This window comes from Amia ocellicauda, chromosome 2, assembly GCF_036373705.1.
Source record: "Amia ocellicauda isolate fAmiCal2 chromosome 2, fAmiCal2.hap1, whole genome shotgun sequence".
NCBI lineage: Eukaryota > Metazoa > Chordata > Actinopteri > Amiiformes > Amiidae > Amia > Amia ocellicauda.
Window position 1 is genome coordinate 42155348 of NC_089851.1, and position 20737 is coordinate 42176084.

The window sequence follows — 20737 nt, forward strand, 5'->3', positions numbered from 1 at the left end:
AGACTCCTAGGTCTTTCTCATGCGTTCATCTAGTTCTATTCCTCCCATAGTGAAATTATAGTGGAAATTTTTGTTACCTGCATGTATTACCTTGCACTTGTCCACATTTAATTTCATCTGCCAGGTCTCGGCCCACAATTGAAATTATCCCTTTGAATAGCCTGTGCTGCCGAGATTGTATCTGCTGAGCCACCTATTTTTGTATCATCTGCAAATTTTACAAGTTTGTTAACTATCCCAGAGTCCAAATCATTAATATAGATTAGAAACAGCAAAGGCCCTAGTACTGATCCCTGTGGAACTCCACTAACAACCTCACTCCAGTTAGAAGCGACTCCTCTAATCGACACCCTCTGTTTCCTATACATCAACCAGTTCATAATCCATCTACTTACATTACCCTGAATGCCTACAGCTTCCAATTTGAGGATCAGTCTTTGGTGTGGAACCTTATCAAAAGCTTTTTGAAAATCTAAGTATATCATATCATATGCTTTCACATGATCTACAGCTGCAGTTGCATGTTCAAAAAATGCAAATAAATTAGTAAGACATGATCTGCCTCGTCTAAACCCATGTTGACTATCTCCAAGAATATGGTTTTCATTAAGATGCTCCTCTATTTTCTGTCTAATAATTTTTTCCAACATTTTACAAGTGATGCAGGTGAGACTGATTCATCTGTAATTTCCTGGCTCAGTTTTGTCCCCTTTCTTGTGGATTGGTATGACATTAGCCATCTTCCAGTCAGTTGGCACATCCTCTGTTCTAAGTGTCATTTGGAATATTTGAGTTAGTGGCCTATAAATAATTTCCCTCATTTCTTTAAGTACTGTTGGAAATATACCATCTGGCCCAGGTGATTTGTTTGTTTTTAATTCTGCTAGTCCCTTTAGTACCTCCTCCTCATTTATCCTGATTTCTCTTAGGGTTTGACTGGACTGGTTGTTAACCTGTGGCATGTTATCTGTTTTTTCTTTTGTAAAAACCTCTGTGAAATACTCATTTAGAACATTTGCCATATCTTGTTTGATTTCTAAGATACTTCCATTTTTGCCCTATATCTGTTTCACTTCCTCCTTTATTGACCTCTTGCTGTTGTAATATTGAAAAAAGCTCTTTGCATTAGTTTTAGCTCCAAGAGCTATGTTTCTTTCTATTTCCCTCTTTGCTTTCCTGATCTATTTCTTAAGATCTATTTGCAGTTCGACATATTCTTTATATTTGTCTCCATCCCTTTTGTATGCGCTATACAACATTTTCTTTCTCTTCATATTTTTTTCCATACTTCTATTAAACCATTTTAGCCAAAGTTTATGGTCCTCAAGTTTCTCCTGAGCCTCAAGTAGTATACACTGATCAGCCATAATATTATGACCACCTGCCTAATATTGTGTAGGTCCCCCTTTTGCCACCAAAACAACCTTGACCCGTCAAGGCATGGACTCCACTAGACCTCTGAAGGTGTGCTGTGGTATCTGGCACCAAGACGTTAGCAGCAGATCCTTTAAGTCCTGTATGGTGCGAGGTGGAGCCTCCATGGATCGGACTTGTTTGTCCAGCACATCCCACAGATGCTCGATTGGATTGAGATCTGGGGAATTTGGAGGCCAAATCAACACCTTGAACTTGTGATTCATCAGACCAGGCCACCTTCTTCCATTGGTCCGTGATCCAGTTCTGATGCTCACATGCCCATTGTAGGCACTTTCGGCAGTGGATAGGGGTCAGCATGGGCACCCTGACTGGTCTGTTGCTACGCAGCCTCATACGCAACAAACTGCGATGCACTGTGTGTTTTGACACCTTTCTACCAGAACCAGCATGAACTTTTTCAGCAATTTGAGCTACAGTAGCTTGTCTGTTGGATCAGACCACACGGGCCAGCCTTTGCTCCCCACGTGCATCAATGAGCCTTGGCCACCCATGACCCTGTCGCCGGTTCACCGCTTTTCCTTTCTTGGACCACTTTTGATAGGTTCCCTGCAGACCGGGAACACCCCACAAGAGCTGCGGTTTTGGAGATGCTCTGACCCAGTCATCTAGCCATCACAATTTGGCCCTTGTCAAAGTCGCTCAGATCCTTATGCTTACCCATTTTTCCTGCTTCTAACACATCAACTTTGAGGACAAAATGTTCACTTGCTGCCTAATATATCCCACCCACTGACAGGTGCCATGATAATGAGATTATCAGTGTTATTCACTTCACCTGTCAGTGGTCACAATGTTATGGCTGATCGGTGTATTCTTAAAATATAACCATCCATTTTCAACTGAATCTTTATCCAGTGTGCTCCAATCTAACTCTTCTAAGTGCCGCCTCATACATTCAAAGTTTGCTTTCTAAAGTTGTAGACCGTTGTTTTAGACTTGGTCCTGGTTTTTTGAAAAAATGTCTCAAAGCTAACCATATTGTGGTTTTATTGCTTCTGCAGAGATACGCATATGCGTCTCTGTGTAGCGACACAGAGAAGGGGTTTCTGGGTCTGTGTTGCCCGCAGAGGCTCGCAGAGGAGCTGACACGCACTCCTCTGAAATCTCAACAACACGTTGCACATCTCTGCGGTCCTGTGCGTCAAGCAAGTGCTGAAGCAAGCCAATCGCTCAGTGCTGGTTCGACTTGTGTACGATGTATGACTGTAGGTCAGAAAAACAATGTGGTGACATACAAAAGTATTTAAAATGCATCTCCTCAACCACGAAATGCATTTGTCACACTAACAGACTGTTCTCCCCCTCATCTGGCCACTGGTTTCAGAGATGATGATCTTTGAAAATGTATGGACAATCCAATATGGCTGCCAAACCATGTGACTGATCAACTTCTCTTGAGCAAATCTGAATATAGGTCATAACATAACTTCATACACCAAGTTTCACATGTATCTATTAGCAGTTAGACCATGTGACATACGATTTCCATATTGCATTTGGCATAGCTCATCATAGATATCTTTCGCTGTATGAAGTTTCATGACTTTCTGTCAAGCAGTTTGTTTTTTATATACTTTTGAAAAATATGGTGGAAAAATAATAATTATAATAATTATAATTATAATCCTAATGATTACAAATAGGGTTCCAGCAACTTCATTGCTTGGCCCCCTAAAAATCATTAAATCATTACCACATTAGTGTCCCACATTAATGTCAACGTAATGCCTCTTCACAGTCATTTGTACTGGTTTGTATGTGCTTATGTGTAACATTTTTGTTCATGTTAATATTTTTGAAGCAAAATTAAAAAAATATATGATAACTCAGCAGTTAAAGTGGGGTGGTATGCGTATGCATACTGTTAAAAAAGGGGGTGGGGGCATTATGCCGTACCAGCATAATTAAAATAAATAAAAAGCATACACAATTAAAAACAAAATTAAGTTTTTATTGTTGCACCCTGCTCGCACATCTTGTATTTGTCATCATCATATCCCATTGGGGTATCAATACTTTACCCTGCCAGGACGTTTTTATTTTAATGACAAAGGGAGAGAACAAATCCCCATGAGTGTGTCTTGTTTCGTACACCTTGTACAAAATAATAAATACAGCACCACTGTATCTTTAGAACGGAGCTCATCATGACCTCACACACGCGCATGGTCTCAATCAATCACAGACACATGCAGACAATGGCAGCACGTAACCAATGATAATTCAGCATGTATACACATATGAATATTACATCCCCTTTCTTTAAATTTACATCAGGCTCCTTAAAAAATAGGTACACAGTTTAACATCGTATGCTTCTTGCTCGACTATTATTGTATAACCAAAATAGACCTACATAAGAAAAAAAAATTGCTTGATTAACATAAAATTTGACCAACCCGCAACACCGTACTTGCTTGCATGTTTTTTTTTTCTTGTTTTTATTTTAACTGTCGTTACCATAGCAACCGGTGGTGTTACATGTAAGTTCAACACTAACGACATGGGATAATAATAATAATCTTTTTTTTTTTTTTTTTTTTTAATAAAGTTGTGGTGAAGTTCTTAACATGAGTAATCCTGGACCAAAAAGCAAGACACCGAAAACCTACCACTTTCACAGTGAGTGGGAGTAAGATTATTTTTTCACCACTACAAAAGGTGTATGTCTGATCTGCCATTCAAGCATAGCTCTTGCTAAGAAGGGGAATGTTGAGAGGCATTTTAAAACTGTTCACAAGAAGTATGACGATGACTTTCCAGCTAAAAGTGAACTTCAAAGAAAAAAGTGAAGGAATTAAAGTCTCAACAATTGATCTTTACAAGACCCAGCTCAAAATCAAAGGCAGCCAGGATCGCATCATTCCAGGTGAGTCACATACTTGCAAAACACAAGAAACCATTTCAGGATGGGTAAATTGTAAAATAAGCCTTTTTAGAGGCAGCAGAGTCATTGTTTGATGATTTCAAAAATAAATTGGAAATCATTTCCACTACCAGAGGTCTCCCTCTTCCGAATACTAGTCTAGTGCTTCTCCTTTCCTTTGTCCAGTCAAACCAGTCTTTCCACATTCTTTCCTGCCAGGTGCACCTGTTCTGTCCTCCTTTCCTATCATTGGTCAATCTTTCATTCACCTCGTTCAAACCCTCTCTCCTTCACAGTACTTAAACCCCTCTGTTTCATAGATTCATCGCGAAGTCTTGCTTTCTCTCTAGAATCAATTCCGAGCCTTGTTTCGTGTTTGCTTCTCCGTGTTATTTGACCTCTTGCTACCCTCTCTCGTTTACCCCTTCTGGATCTCCCCACTAGCCTGTTCGCCTGATCGATTGACCTTGGACTGTCTCTGTTTACTCTCTCTCGTTTTGCCCTTCTCGGATTATCTGCTTCAACTTCTAGCCTGCACTTGGATCCCTTCCTTTGGTCCTTGTGGACGTCACAGAAATACTGTTACACGGCGCTGTGAAGTGATGGGTGAGGATTTAAGAGAACAGCTGAAAAAGCCATAAATGAGTGTGTTCTTTTCTCTTCAATTTGACTAGTCCATAGATTTGATCTCAGTTGTGCATTTTCATTAGAATGGTGTTTGAAGATTTTACTGTAAAAGAGGAACTGCTCAAAATCAGATTGCTGAAAGGAAGAACTCGAGGTGAGGACAACTATCAGGCATTCAAGGACTTTATTAATAACACTCAGTTACCCATTTACAAACTCGTGTCCATAACTATGGATGGAGCACCAGCCATGACCGGTCGTACCAATGGGTTTATTGCCTTTTGCAAAAGTGATGATGACTTTCCAGACTTCCTCAATTATCACTTCATAATCCATGAACAGGCTTTATGTGGTAAAATGCTAAATATGAAAGATGTAATGAATAGTGCAATCAAAATAGTGTGCTTAGTTTGGGCCAGAAGTCTGCAAAGGCATCTCTTCAGGTTTTACCTGGAAGAAAGTGAAGCTCAACACAGACCTCTTGCTACACACAGATGTAAGGTGGCTTAGTACAGTTAAATTCCTACAGAGATTTAGGGATCTGTTATCAGAAATCAGGGAGTTTCTGGCCCCAAAAGATGCGGAATACAAGCAGTTGGAAGATGGAGTGTGGCTGTATCTTATTGACATGATAAGTTCCATGGCAGCTTTTAAAGAAAAATTACAATTGTTGTCCTCACACCTGCAGCGACAAAAACGGAGACATTTCAAAAATATGATGTCAGAGCTCGAAAGTCAGGGAAAAACACCAGCACATTGTGACCATGGTCGATATGTTGAATAGATGCACAACATTATTGCAGACTTTCACAGACGCTTCAAAGACTTTCCAATCCAGGAACCTGTAATGACATTTAAATGCTTTCCGTTTGCTGTGGACGTTGATGTTAATGAAATTGCAACAAAATAGTTTCACATAGAGACTATAGGTCCCAACGACCTCCAAATCAAATCAAGGGCATCAGAGGAAAACTTTTGATACCTTATTGCGGAGGGAAAATATCCAAATAAGAGAAAAAGTGTAATGTACTTGACAGCTCTACCTTTTTCGGATCTACCTATCTTTGCGAGTCAGCTTTTTCACACATGAAGATCATCATGTCAAAATACACTCTAACAGACGTTCACCTGGACCTCTGCTTGAGGCTAGCAATCAGCAGCTACAACCCAGACTATTCAAAGCTTTCTGACATGATGCAGTGGAAATCATCAAAGCAATAAGGTAAAAAGTTATAATATTTTATTATTAAAAATAGGTGTGTCAACAGCCAATCAACTTCCAGATCTGGATCAGTTTTTGAAGTTCATTAAATAAATAATAATAATAATAATTATTATTATTATTATTATTATATACAGTGCATCTGTATCCGCATACAGTATTCACAGCGCTTCACTTTTTCCACATTTTGTTATGTTACAGCCTTATTCCAAAATGAATTAAATTCATTATTTTCCTCAAAATTCTACAAACAATACCCCATAATGACAATGTGAAAGAAGTTTGTTTGAAATCTTTGCAAATTTATTAAAAATAAAAAACAAAAAAAGCACATGTACATAAGTATTCACAGGCTTTGCTCAAAACTTTGTTGAAGCACCTCTGGCAGCAATTACAGCCTCATGTCTTTTTGAGTATGATGCTACAAGCTTGGCACACCTATTTTTGGGCAGTTTCTCCCATTCTTCTTTGCAGGACCTCTCAAGCTCCATCAGGTTGGATGGGGAGCGTCGGTGCACAGCCATTTTCAGATCTCTCCAGAGATGTTCAATCTGGTTCAAGCCTGGGCTCTGGCTGGGCCACTCAAGGACATTCACAGAGTTGTCCTGTAGCCACTCCTTTGTTATCTTGGCTGTGTGCTTAGGGTCATTGTCCTGTTGGAAGATGAACCTTCACCCCAGTCTGAGGTCCAGAGCACTCTGGAGCAGGTTTTCATCAAGGATGTCTCTGTACATTGCTGCATTCATCTTTCCCTCGATCCTGACTAGTCTCCCAGTTCTTGCCGCTGAAAAACATCCCCACAGCATGATGCTGCCACCACCATGCTTCACTGTAGGGATGGTATTGGCCAGGTGATGAGCGGTGCCTAGTTTCCTCCAGACATGACGCTTGCCATTCAGGCCAAAGAGTTCAATCTTTGTTTCATCAGACCAGATAATCCTTCAGGTGCTTTTTGGCAAACTCCAGGCGGGCTGTCATGTGCCTTTTACTGAGGAGTGGCTTCCGTCTGGCCACTCTACCATACAGGCCTGATTGGTGGAGTGCTGCAGAGATGGTTGTTCTTCTGGAAGGTTCTCCTCTCTCCACAGAGACACGCTGGAGCTCTGTCAGAGTGACCATCGGGTTCTTGGTCACCTCCCTGACTAAGGCCCTTCTCCCCCGATCGCTCAGTTTGTCCGAGCGGCCAGCTCTAGGAAGAGTCCTGGTGGTTCCAAACTTCTTCCATTTACAGATGATGGAGGCCACTGTGCTCATTGGGACCTTCAATGCTGCAGAAATGTTTCTGTACCCTTCCCCAGATCTGTGCCTCGATACAATCCTGTACGGAGGTCTACAGACAATTCCTTGGACTTCATGGCTTGGTTTGTGCTCTGACATGCACTGTTAACTGTGAGACCTTATATAGACAGGTGTGTGCCTTTCCAAATCATGTCCAATCAACTGAATTTACCACTGGTGGACTCCAATCAAGTTGTAGAAACATCTCAAGGATGATCAGTGAAACAGGATGCACCTGAGCTCAATTTTGAGTGTTATGGCAAAGGCTGTGAATACTTATGTACAGTGAGGGAAAAAAGTATTTGATCCCCTGCTGATTTTGTACGTTTGCCCACTGACAAAGAAATGATGAGTCTATAATTTTAATGGTAGGTGTATTTTAACAGTGAGAGACAGAATAAAAACAAAAAAATCCAGAAAAACGCATTTCAAAAAAGTTATAAATTGATTTGCATGTTAATGAGGGAAATAAGTATTTGATCCCCTATCAATCAGCAAGATTTCTGGCTCCCAGGTGTCTTTTATACAGGTAATGAGCTGAGATTAGGAGCACTCTCTTAAAGGGAGTGCTCCTAATCTCAGCTCGTTACCTGTATAAAAGACACCTGTCCACAGAAGCAATCAATCAATCAGATTCCAAACTCTCCACCATGGCCAAGACCAAAGAGCTGTCCAAGGATGTCAGGGACAAGATTGTAGACCTACACAAGACTGGAATGGGCTATAAGACCATCACCAAGCAGCTTGGTGAGAAGGTGACAACAGTTGGTGCGATTATTCGCAAATGGAAGAAACACAAAATAACTGTCAGTCCCCCTCGGTCTGGGGCTCCATGCAAGATCTCACCTCGTGGAGTTTCAATGATCATGAGAACGGTGAGGAATCAGCCCAGAACTACACGGGAGGATCTTGTTAATGATCTCAAGGTAGCTGGGACCATAGTCACCAAGAAAACAATTGGTAACACCCTAAGCCGTAAAGAACTGAAATCCTGCAGCACCCGCAAGGTCCCCCTGCTCAAGAAAGCACATGTACAGGCCCGTCTGAAGTTTGCCAATGAACATCTGAATGATTCAGAGGAGAACTGGGTGAAAGTGTTGTGGTCAGATGAGACCAAAATCGAGCTCTTTGGCATCAACTCAACTCACCATGTTTGGAGGAAGAAGAATGCTGCCTATGACCCCAAGAACACCATCCCCACCTTCAAACATGGAGGTGGAAACATTATGCTTTGGGGTGTTTTTCTGCTAAGGGGACAGGACAACTCCACCGCATCAAAGGGACGATGGACGGGGCCCTGTACTGTCAAATCTTGGGTGAGAACCTCCTTCCCTCAGCCAGGGCATTGAAAATGGGTCGTGGATGGGTATTCCAGCATGACAATGACCCAAAACACACAGCCAAGGCAACAAAGGAGTGGCTCAAGAAGAAGCACATTAAGGTCCTGGAGTGGCCTAGCCAGTCTCCAGACCTTAATCCCATAGAAAATCTGTGGAGGGAGATGGAGGTTCGAGTTGCCAAACGTCAGCCTCGAAACCTTAATGACTTGGAGAGGATCAGCAAAGAGGAGTGGGACAAAATCCCTCCTGAGATGTGTGCAAACCTGGTGGCCAACTACAAGAAACGTCTGACCTCTGTGATTGCCAACAAGGGTTTTGCCACCAAGTACTAAGTCGAAGGGGTCAAATACTTATTTCCCTCATTAACATGCAAATCAATTTATAACTTTTTTTGAAATGCGTTTTTCTGGATTTTTTTGTTGTTATTCTGTCTCTCACTGTTAAAATACACCTACCATTAAAATTATAGACTCATCATTTCTTTGTCAGTGGGCAAACGTACAAAATCAGCAGGGGATCAAATACTTTTTTCCCTCACTGTACATGTGCTTTTTTGTTTTTAATAAATTTGCAAAGATTTCAAACAAACTTCCTTCACGTTGTCATTATGTGGTATTGTTTGTATCATTTTGAGGAAAATAATTAATTTAACTCCAGTCAGTAGACTGCATTAGGATGATGGTGGGAAAAGTAGCTCCTATGTAACTAAAATCTGGGCACCCCTGATGTAAACTGTATCACCAATGAATACTGTATAACACTCAGGTAAGTACACAATGTGTACTTTATCCACATAGATTCTGCAACACCTTTCAATATTCTGTTACTTTTCTTTGAACCAAACATTTCTTATAAACTTTTTTTTTCACTATGTCAATGAAATATGCAACTTTCAATAACACATTTACAATCTGTGACTCATTTAGGGAAGCGATCTGCCTACACCCTTTAACATTTCACAGGTGTAGGACAGCTCTAGGCTTGACCTCTCTTCCAGACCTTGTGTGGTATGGAGCTGACTCTAGCTGACCTGTCGTAGTATCTATTTTGATGTTGCTGCCTCGATTTGCATGCACAACCTTGTAGCGGATGACCTCAGGCTGCAGCTGATTGTTGGTGCTGGGTAGGATTGAGCGAAGTCTGTGGCTCATCAACAGCTGGGCTGGTGATTTGAAGTTGTCAACTGGAGTGTTGTGGTACTCAAGGAGACTAAGACAGGTGTGTCTCTTGTCTGCTTTTGCTTTGTCCATTAGTGACTTAGTGATCTGCACAGATTTCTCAGCAAGGCCATTAATTTGAGGGTAATGTGAGCTTGATGTGATGTGTGTGAACTTCTATGCTTTTGCGAAGGATTCAAACTCCTTGGAATTGTAACAGGGCCCATTATCAGATATTAAAGTCTCTGCAATGCCGTGTCTGGCAAAGGCTGCTTTCAGTTTGTGGATCACAGCTTTGGATGTGGTGCTGTGAAGCTTGTCTAATTCAAAATATCTGCTGTGGTAGTCCACTGTCACAATATAGTCCTCATTGTTCCAGGTGAACAGATCGGTTTTCACGACCTGCCAGGGTCTGTCTGGAATATGGTGAGATATCATAGGCTCTTTGTTGTTTGATGGGTGTCACTCAAGACAGGTGGGGTTATTTTCCAATAATGTCCTCAATTTCTTTACACATTCCAGGTCAAAACAGAATGTCCCGTGCCCTCTGTTTGCACTTTTCCATGTCCATATGTCCAGCATGAATCTTCACCAACATCTCCTCTCTGAGAGTGATGGGGATGATGATTTTCTCTCCTTTGAAGATGATTCCATTGATCTGTGAGAGTTCATCACAGTGGTTCCAGTACTCTGATATGCTCTGCAGGCATTTTCTCCTCTCCTCAGGCCATCCATCCTGTATGATTGCTTTCAACTGTGTGAATTGTGTGTGCTTCTCTGTTTCTGCCCTGATCTCCTTCAGTCTTGTGTCACTCACAGGTAAGTTGCTCACTGAGACTGCTGTCCGTGTGGGTAAGAGACTTCCTGGATAGCGTGTCTGTGTAGCGGATCTTTCCCTGGACGGTGAGTGATGTTCACATTGTACTTCTGTAGTTGGAGAATCATTCTCTGTAGCCTTGGTGGGGCTGCGGCTAATGGTTTCCTCATGATTGACTCGAGAGGCATGTGGTTGGATTTCACAATTACTTGTCTTCCATAGACATACTGATAAAAACACTTACATCCGAACATAATGGCATACAGCTCCTTTTCGATTTGGGCATAGTTGATCTCGCAGTCTGTGAGGGATTTGGAAGCGTAGCCAATGGGCTTGCCTTCTTGCATTAGCACTGCACCTAGTCCAGTCTTAGATGAGTCCACTTGGAGTCTGAGCTCTTTGTTGGGGTCATAGTATGCAAGGACTGGTCACAGTTCTCTCGTTATCAAGTCTTTCACTTTCTGGACAGCGGCGTCGTGTTGTTTATTGCATGTGAACTCAGCGGACTGCTTCAGCAGCTGACACAGGGGTGCGTTTGACATCAGAGAGGTTGGAGGCAAACTTAGCTAAATAGTTGCTCATGGCAAGCACTGTTTCCAGCTCTGCATGGTTCTTTGGTGGCTCCATCTCCTTTATGGATGTGATCTTCTGAGGATCAGCTTTGACTCCATCTTCTGTGAGACGATGTCCGAAGTAACTGACCTCTGTTGCGCAGACTGTACTCTTCTCAGGGTTGAGCCGGACTCCTCTCTCGTAGGATCTTTGTAGCATCACACAGAGGTTTCTGTCATGTTCCTCTTTGGTATGGCCACAGCTAAGGATGTCGTCCACAATCACCACAACTCCGTCGAGTCCTTCATACGTCTCGTCAATCTTTCATTGAAACTCATCTTGGGCTGTGATGATCCTAAAAGGCAGGTGTTTGAACTAGTAGCGCCCCGGTGTGTTGAATGTTGTGAGTTTAGATGACTCTTCTATGAGCTTGATAGCCCAATAGCTGGAAGTGCTGTCCATTGTACTGAAGTAGTGTGCTTGTGCTAGCTTGTGTGTGATGTCATCTAGCGTTGGTAATGGATAATGTGGGCATTTGATGGCTATGTTCAAGTCTCTGGGGTCAAGACATACAGTATTCTGAGCTCACGTGTGCACAGCTTCTCCACCACCACTTACGCATTGACCCAATCTGTCGATTCTGTAACTTAAACGATGATGTCTGTTTGCTCCATTATTATTATTATTATTATTATTATTATTATTATTATTATTATTATTATTATTATTATTATTTATTTATTAGCAGACGGCCTTATCCAGGGTGACTTACAAAATATAAGCGCATTACAAAGTGCAAACATACAGTGCATTACAAGGCATAACATTACAAATTCCAATGTACATAATACAGTGCAATTCAAATCATAATACATTTTACAAATTCCAATTCACACAATATATGAGGTCTTACATCCTGGATTGTAAAAGCTGATGAGTGCAGACATGTTAGGCCATAGTCAAGGGTCCAGAGAAGGGAGCATAGGGAAAATCAAAATAAACAATATGAGTACTAGTAACGCAAGTAGTATGATACAATATTGTATAACTGCTATCTTACAGGAGAGTAAATGGCTAAATTACAAGTACTGTCTGTTTTGAGTAAGCTCCGGAAGGAGGTCAAGGACTCTGCTGTTTTGACTTCGGTGGGAAGGTCATTCCACCATTTAGGGGCCAGGGATGAAAAGGAGCAGCTCTGGAGGAAGGGGAGTGGAGAGGAGGCAAAGTTAGTAAGTTCTGTTTTAGAGGTCTGTTTCCCTTCTGAAATGCACTCCCTGTGCACTGGCTGTGTGCTTTGATGTCTGCCTGACTTTGTGTACTGCTGCTTGCTCCCATGATGTGCTTGCGCTGCAGCTGGTTCTCTTCTGAGTCTGTGCTAACTTGTGAGATCTGGCTATGTCAATAGCTTTGTTCAATGTTAGATCGAACCCGACTTTCAAAAGCTTCTCTCTTACTTTTTGTGAGCGTATGCCAAACACAATACGGTCCCTAACCATTTAATCCATGTTAGCAAAAATCATGTTTGTTTTCGGCACAACATATATTTCAAAGCGATCGTGGTATGTTTTCAGTACCTTTGATTCAGCCTTGGTAAGTGTCCATGTGTGGTAAACATCTCCCCTTTTCACCTATCCATAGGAGCAAGCAGCTGCACTTTTCCTCTTCTCCCTTTTTCTTCAATGTACCTGTGAACATTAACGCCATTAGCTGTTTAAACTTTTGCCATGCATCGGGCAAGTTCGTAGACTCCCAGTCCATCTGTGGTGAAGGAACTCCAACGAAATCCATAATTTAATTCTGATTTACTCTGATAACATGTCTTGTTTCGTACACCTTGTACAAAATAATAAATACAGGACCACTGTATCTTTAGAACGGAGCTCTTTATTGCTAACTAGCTGCGACTGCTCCGGCTAGAGCGTGCATAACTTCCGGTTCCACTCTATCACTCCACCACATGCACAAATTAATTGAATATACATACAAAGCTATTTATTAAGATGAAACAAGGAAAACTACAAACCAACTCAAGTCCATGATATGTCTGCCCCCTCTCCGTCAGCAACTGCCTCCCCCCTCCACCTGAACTTAGTTGTCCAACCCCCTCTTCAGCACTTTATTCCCCCAACACTCTGTGTTCCCCTACCTCCGCAGTCTGTCATATGCACTTAACTGCCTAATATGAGAACATTTCATAAAATGTTCTCATATCACAATTAAGCAATTAAATAAAACAATTGTTATCCCCCTCACACACTTTGAACACTGTTCTAATGTATGTTATGGTATGTTCTGCTTCCTCTGGCTGTAATGTCCAGTGTGCATCTACTTTTTAGCTGCCTTGATGATGCAGGGTAGAGTTCTGTATTCAGTAATTAAACTGAAATTCTGTATTACACCTTATTTCCTTGTGAAATACTGTACTATTAATGGAAACATAGTTCAGTATTTAATTTCAATAATTATAGACATCTGACAGTTGTAAGAACTTGTTGGTTTTTTTTTTTGTAATTTTCCGTGGTTCATATACAAAACACACAAACTGTAGGTGCATAAAATAGAAAATGTTGCTTTAAATGTTTTTGTTTTTGTTATATTCCAAACAGACGGGGACTTCAAGGCTCCTTACCATCTTCTCACTTCATGTATTAATTTTGGGAGTGCTTTAACACCTGGTTTAATAACAACTATACCATGTACCATCATAGACCTGTTGTTTGGTACATATTTATTTTAAGGTCTAAATATGAATTCTCCAGAAAAAACCCATGAAGGTTATTTCCATATATATATTTGATCAAATAGAGATTAAAGAATATGCGGAAAAATATGTGTATATTTAATTTAGTATTATGTACTGGTGGTATTTCTTACTATTATTAATAGTAGAAGTAGTCATTATTCTCAGTTATACTATCCACATATTGGGTAGTACATTTTTTGTGGGTCTCGAGATCTCAACTTGGACTCGGACCCTTGAGGACTTGGGCTCGGACATTCCCGGTCTCGACTCAAACTCGGATATGGTGGTCTCGGCTACAGCACTGTGTACATACACCGATCAGCCATAACATTATGACCACCTACCTAATATTGTGTAGGTCCCCCTTTTCCCCCCAAAACAGTCCTGACCGGTCGAGGCATGGACTCCACTAGACCTCTGAAGGTGTGCTGTGGTATCTGGCACCAAGACGTTAGCAGTAGATCCTTTAAGTCCTGTAAGTTGCGAGGTGGGTCCTCCATGGATCGAACTTGTAGGTGCAGCACATCCCACAGATGCTCGGATTGAGATCTGGTGAATTTGGAGGCCAAGTCAACACCTTGAACTCGTGATTCATCAGACCAGGCCACCTTCTTCCATTGGTCCGCGGTCCAGTTCTGATGCTCACATGCCCATTGTAGGTGTTTTCGGCAGTGGACAGGGGTCAGCATGGGCAGCCTGACTGGTCGGCGGCTACGCAGCCCCATAGGCAACAAACTGTGATGCACTGTGTGTTCTGACACCTTTCTATCAGAACCAGCATTAACTTTATCAGCAATTTGAGCTACAGTAGCTCGTCTGTTGGATCGGACCCACGGGCCAGCCTTCGCTCCCCACGTGCATCAGTGAGCCTTGGCCGCCCATGACCCTGTCGCCGGTTCACCGCTTTTCTTTCCTTGGACCACTTTTGATAGGTACTGACCACTGCAGACCGGGAACACCCCACAAGAGCTGCAGTTTTGGAGATGCTCTGACCCAGTCATCTAGCCATCACAATTTGTCCCTTGTCAAAGTCCCACAGATCCTTACGCCTGCCCATTTTTCCTGCTTCTAACACATTAACGTTGAAGACAAAATGTTCACTTGCTGCCTGATATATCCCACCCACTGACAGGTGCCATGATAACAGGATTATCAGTGTTATTCAGTTCACCTGTCAGTGGCCATAATGTTATGGCTGATCGGTGTATATATATATATATATATATATATATATATATAAATACATAGATAGATAGTGAGCCATTCATTAACTGGGGGGGCCTACACATTACAGCATTGTTAACACTTCAGCTAATTGTGTAAAGAAACTTCCACACCTGAAAGGGTTCTGCCTGCTGAGTACAGGCTCCTTATTAATGGGCTGCATTGGGGGCGTGATGCTCAGTTATTCAGTTGGTTGCAGTAGGAGAGGTCTAATCTGTTGGGTGAGTGGTTTCACCTGATTGCCTTTGCACCTCTCTGGACTCTGCCACGGCATCTCCCCGAGCTCTGCTGAGGAGTGAGGGGAGACAGTTTACTGTTAGTGAGGCTTAATTGGTGTTACTTGGTTTTCTTTTTTCTTTTCTTAGAGTGTAAAGGTGATCTGAAGATCTCGAGAAAGGAGTTAAATTTGATTTTTGATGCGTGAAAGCTTGTGACTCCATCCAGCCAGCTGAAGCCCAGGAGGGATTTCTGAGTGCAGGTTGTTTTCATGCTACCTTTCTTTCTGTTAGATTTTTTTGTTGTTTCTGTTTGCAAACTGCACTTGGCACTAATACATACATATACAGTACCTAAAGGAAGTCTACACCCTCTTTAACTTTTTACATTTTGTTGTGTCACAGCCTCAGAATTTCATGCATTCAAATTAGGATTTGTTCCATTTATCTACACACTGTTAAGGGGAAATTTTGTTTTTATTTGAAAAAACTATACATTAAAAATACAAAACTGAAATATCATAACTGGATTAGTCTCCACCCCCCTGAGTTGATACTTGGTGGAAACTCCTTTGTCAGCAATTACAGTTGTGAGTCTGTTGGGATAGGTCTCTGCCACAAATCTTCGATTGGATTTAGGTTTGGGCTATGGCTGGGCCGTTCAAGAACATTAATCTTTTTGTTTTTTATCCACTCAAGTGTTGTTTCGGCTGTGTGCATTGGGTCATTGTCATGCTGACAGGTGAACTTCCATCCCATGTTCTGCTGTCTTGCAGAGGGCAGTAGGTTTTCCTCATGGACTTTTCTGTACTTTGCTTAACTTATTTTCCTTTCTATCCTGAAAAGGGCCACATTCCCTGTCAATGAAAAATAACATCATGCTTCATGTAGGTCTTGGTGGTGCCTGGAATATTATGCCTTCCACTTCTTAATACTCATCTTGACCATGCTCCAAGGGAAATTCAAAGCCTTTTTATACCCATCCCCTGATCTGTGCCTTTCATCACCTTTTCCCAGAGTGCTTTTAAAAGCTCACCTGGTGCTCATGGTTGAGTCTTTGCTTTGAATTGCACTATCCACCAGATAACCTACAGGAACTGCTGATTTTATCCTTTTATCCTGATATCATGGGAATCACTAACATTTAACATAGGTAGAGGCCACTTAACTTGGTGTGTGATTTTGAAGGCAATTGATTCTTTCAATTCTGAAACAGTTCCCCAGGGATTATGGATAGTCACCTTTGACAAAAATGTTTATGAAAAGTCTTCTAGTAAAGCTGCAAATAGTCCCCTGCATAGAGTGACCTCCTTGGCCCACCCCCTATTACAGCCCAAGTATACTGCATGCAGGCAGAACTGCCTCGTTTGCCTATTCACACACAAGAAAAGCCTTTTCTGTGTGTTGGATTGTTTACTTTCCCTCACTCAGCTCTAGCACCTCATTGTGTATTATTATTATTACTATAATACAGACTTGTAGTCAAGTCACTATAGTTCAAGTCTGAGTCACCATGGTTGAATTTAACTAATGAACAACACTTACAATTCAAATAAAGCTCAAATTACAAAGATTAAAGCTTAGTTGGTCTGTTTTTCCATTTCTCTTCATAGTTTATTTTCTCATGTTTCATAACAGCATTATCAACACGCCTCCTTCCTGGACCACTCACCTCATTCCTGGATGAACTCGACTTTCTTCTCTCCTCCCTCCCCTCACTGTCCTCACCTACCATCCTCCTGGGAGACTTCAACATCCACCTTTCCAACCACTCCCACTCTGCCGGATTTCTTCCTCTCCTTCAACTTCTCTCTCCCCAACTCCCCCCACTCACGGGGCAGGCCGCCAGCTAGACTCTCTAGAGCAGGGGTAGCCAATAGGCAGCCCGCCGGCCAAATCCAGACCACCAGACGCTTTTGACTGGACCGCAAGAATAATTTTAATTAACTTTTTATTATATATGTAATGATACGGAGGTTTGTTGCACACAGTGCTTATTATTGTGTGAAACCTAGTCGCAGCAATTCCTGGTTATCAGCCAATAGGTTGTTACGTATTAATACAGGATGTCCTATAGAGCCCATGTTCCCTTTAGTCAGTGAGTTGATTGCACGCAGATTCCCTGTTCTGCGTCTCTGTACTCGGTCTGGACTGGGGCAAGAGCGGAACTTTGTACTCGTCAAAAACACAAAACATAAACAGGTATACAGTTTTCCTGATTTCTATAAATAAGCAGCTAAAATGTGCATCGTTTGTCGTGTGGACATATGTCAACCTCGCCTCTAAAATATGAAAGTGCATACACATGACCCGGGGGTCACGGTGCCATAGCTTGTGTTCACCTAGAAAATCCTCCGTCAGCGGTGGAAACAAATGGTTTCCAATGAAGACGTGTATTTCTAGCAGCGCACACATCGAGAGTTGTGCTCCTCACCCATTTCAATTACAGAGACCCACCAACACAGATCTGTGATTGACCAGAACCAGAAACCGTGTCTAGTTTGCATATACAATGTTGGTTGATATGGGATTTTTCGCTGGTGATGGTTGTGAAGCAAATATGTTTGAGTCCAGATCTGCCTGATTTCATGGAGATTTTGAGCTGTTTTTGGACTTTGAAATGACTCCGAATCGCGCATTTCAAGTCTCCAATTGTCAAAATCTTCTAGGGGAGGACCCACAAGCCCCCCGCCCTGAATTACTCAATCGTCTTTGCCCTAATTTTTCAACACTAATTTTGTGCAGTGCACAGTGGGACAAGGAAATGGTAAAAACTTGAATCTAATAAGACACAAACTGCTTGAAAGTTTCTATTATGTTTATCTATATGACTACATCTTTAATCTTTAACAAATTAAAATTTAAGTGGTCAGAAACTGTTTTAATACAAATATATTCATTTAGTTAAACATTTTATTTTTGTACTTTGTCAAATGAATGTACTACATATAAGCAACGGGGTATATTACTAATTCACAGAATTGTGTGTGTGTGTGTGTTGGAAAGTGCCCCCCCCCATTTCTGGACCTTGACTATACCTTGACCAAGAAATTTGGACCCTGACACAAAATAATTGACTACCCCTGCTCTAGAGGCTGCTCCCCTTCGATACTCTCTGTGACACCCCTGGACATCTCAGACCACCACTTCATCTCCTCCCTTTCTCTCCCTTCCCTCTCCACCCCACCCACTCCTTCTGTCACCTTCTGCCCTAATCTCCACTCCATCTCCCCCTCCACCCTTGCCTCCACTGCTCTCACTCTTACCTTCCATTGACTGCTTTTCCCATCTGTCTGTTAACTGTGCTACCTCCTCTTTGTTATCCTCCCTCACCTCCTCCCTTGATTCTCTGTCCTCTCACGTCTTGTCCTGTCCATCCCTCACCTCCTCAGCCTTGGATCTCTTCTGTTCTCTGCTCAACCCGATCCAGTCTGCGTGCCGCTGAACAGAGGTGGAAGAGGTCCAAACTCCCAGCTGCCCTCAAACTCTACCTCTCTCTACTGTCCACATTCTCCTCCTCACTCACCTCAGCCAAGAAGTCTTACCTCCAATCACTCTTTGAATCCTCTGTCAACAACCCCTGCAAACTCTACTCAACCTTCTCCTTCCTCTTTGCCCCCCCTCCCCCTCCCTCATCTCTCACTGCAGATGATTTTGCCTCCTTCTTCTCCTCTAAGATCACAGACATCCACAAGCTCTTCAACAGTCCCCCCTCCTATCCCATCACACCCAAGTCTCCTACCGACCAAGCCTCCTTTTCTTCATTCTCACCTCTCTCGGACTCTGAACTTTCCTCTCTCCTCCTAGGTCAACGTGCGCCCTGGACCCTCTCCCCACTTGCCTCCTCCAAGCGACTGATCCTGATCTACTGCCCTTCATTTCCTCCCTCCTCAACTCCTCACTCCTCTTTGGCTGTTTCCCCTCTACTTTTAAACAAGCTGCTGTCATCCCACTCCTCAAGAAAACTACCCTCGACCCCACCTCTCCTCAGAACTACCGCCCTGTCTCCCTACACCCCTTCCTTTCAAAGACCATCTTGTCTGCTCTCAGATCTTGCAAACCAGGATGTAAGACCTCGTATTGTATAAAATGTATTATGGTTTGAATTGCACTGTATTATGTAAAATGGAATTTGAAATTACATTACATGTTTTGTGCCTTGAACTACAATGTTTTTCTTGCACTTTGTATTGCGCTTATATTTTGTACATCACCCTAGATATGGGCGTCTACTAAGAAATAAATAATAATAATAATAATACTAAAAATAAACTCTGAACTCTGTAAGACACCATTTTATACAAACACAAAATTATTGTTTCCTGTACAATGCTGCATATGATTATACAATTATATAATAATATATATTGTAATGTATTTGAAAAGCTAAATAAGAAATTAATAATAATAACTGCATTTTTCTTCAATTAACTCCTGTTGGCCTTCTTATTAAACTTTAAAAATAATTTGCGATAAGAGGCCACTTCCAAGTCTTACTAGGTAAGGTCACATAATAATGCCCCCATGACTGAAAACCCGTTCTACAGGGGCACTGGAAACTGGAAGAATTGACAGCATTCTGACAGCTAAAGCAAACAGAATGGGATGATTTTTCTCATTTCAGTAGCAGAACTTCAGATAGTCTTCATCTTCAATACCTTCACTGATTCCTTCCAAGTACTTGGTCAACTGATTTTGAACTGATGATGACCTTTTATCCTGTAAAGTGGGTTTCTTTCTGCAGCTGGAGAACAGTTTTAATGACTTTGTAGAAGGGGGAAGAAGAGTTTCTTCCTCACTACTAGTGGATCCAGCCATGGCTTCTTTACCTTGTGGTACTATGCCCTCACACTCATCACAATTTTATGTAAATAAAATAAAATTTATTTTTTCTTGCAAAAATCGGTGTAATAATTTCTTGATTTACTGTTAATAATGTCTGTATAATGCTTTGAGCACTAACAAAAAGACACAAAATAAATAAAGGTATTATTAATAATAATACTACTAATAATAATAATATTTTAATTGAACACCATGGAATGTGTTGATCACCGAATGGACCAAGTGTGACTCGATTCAAATCATGTGCACCGTTTGAGTAGTAGTACATACCAAACATCATGAAATACCTGTACCCACATATTTCAGCATAAATGATTCCCCAAAGATTTTACTATAATTGCTTGATCGTGTACTGTTCATTAGGAAATAATATGAATAAGTCATGACTTTAAAATAATTGGCTGTAAACATGAA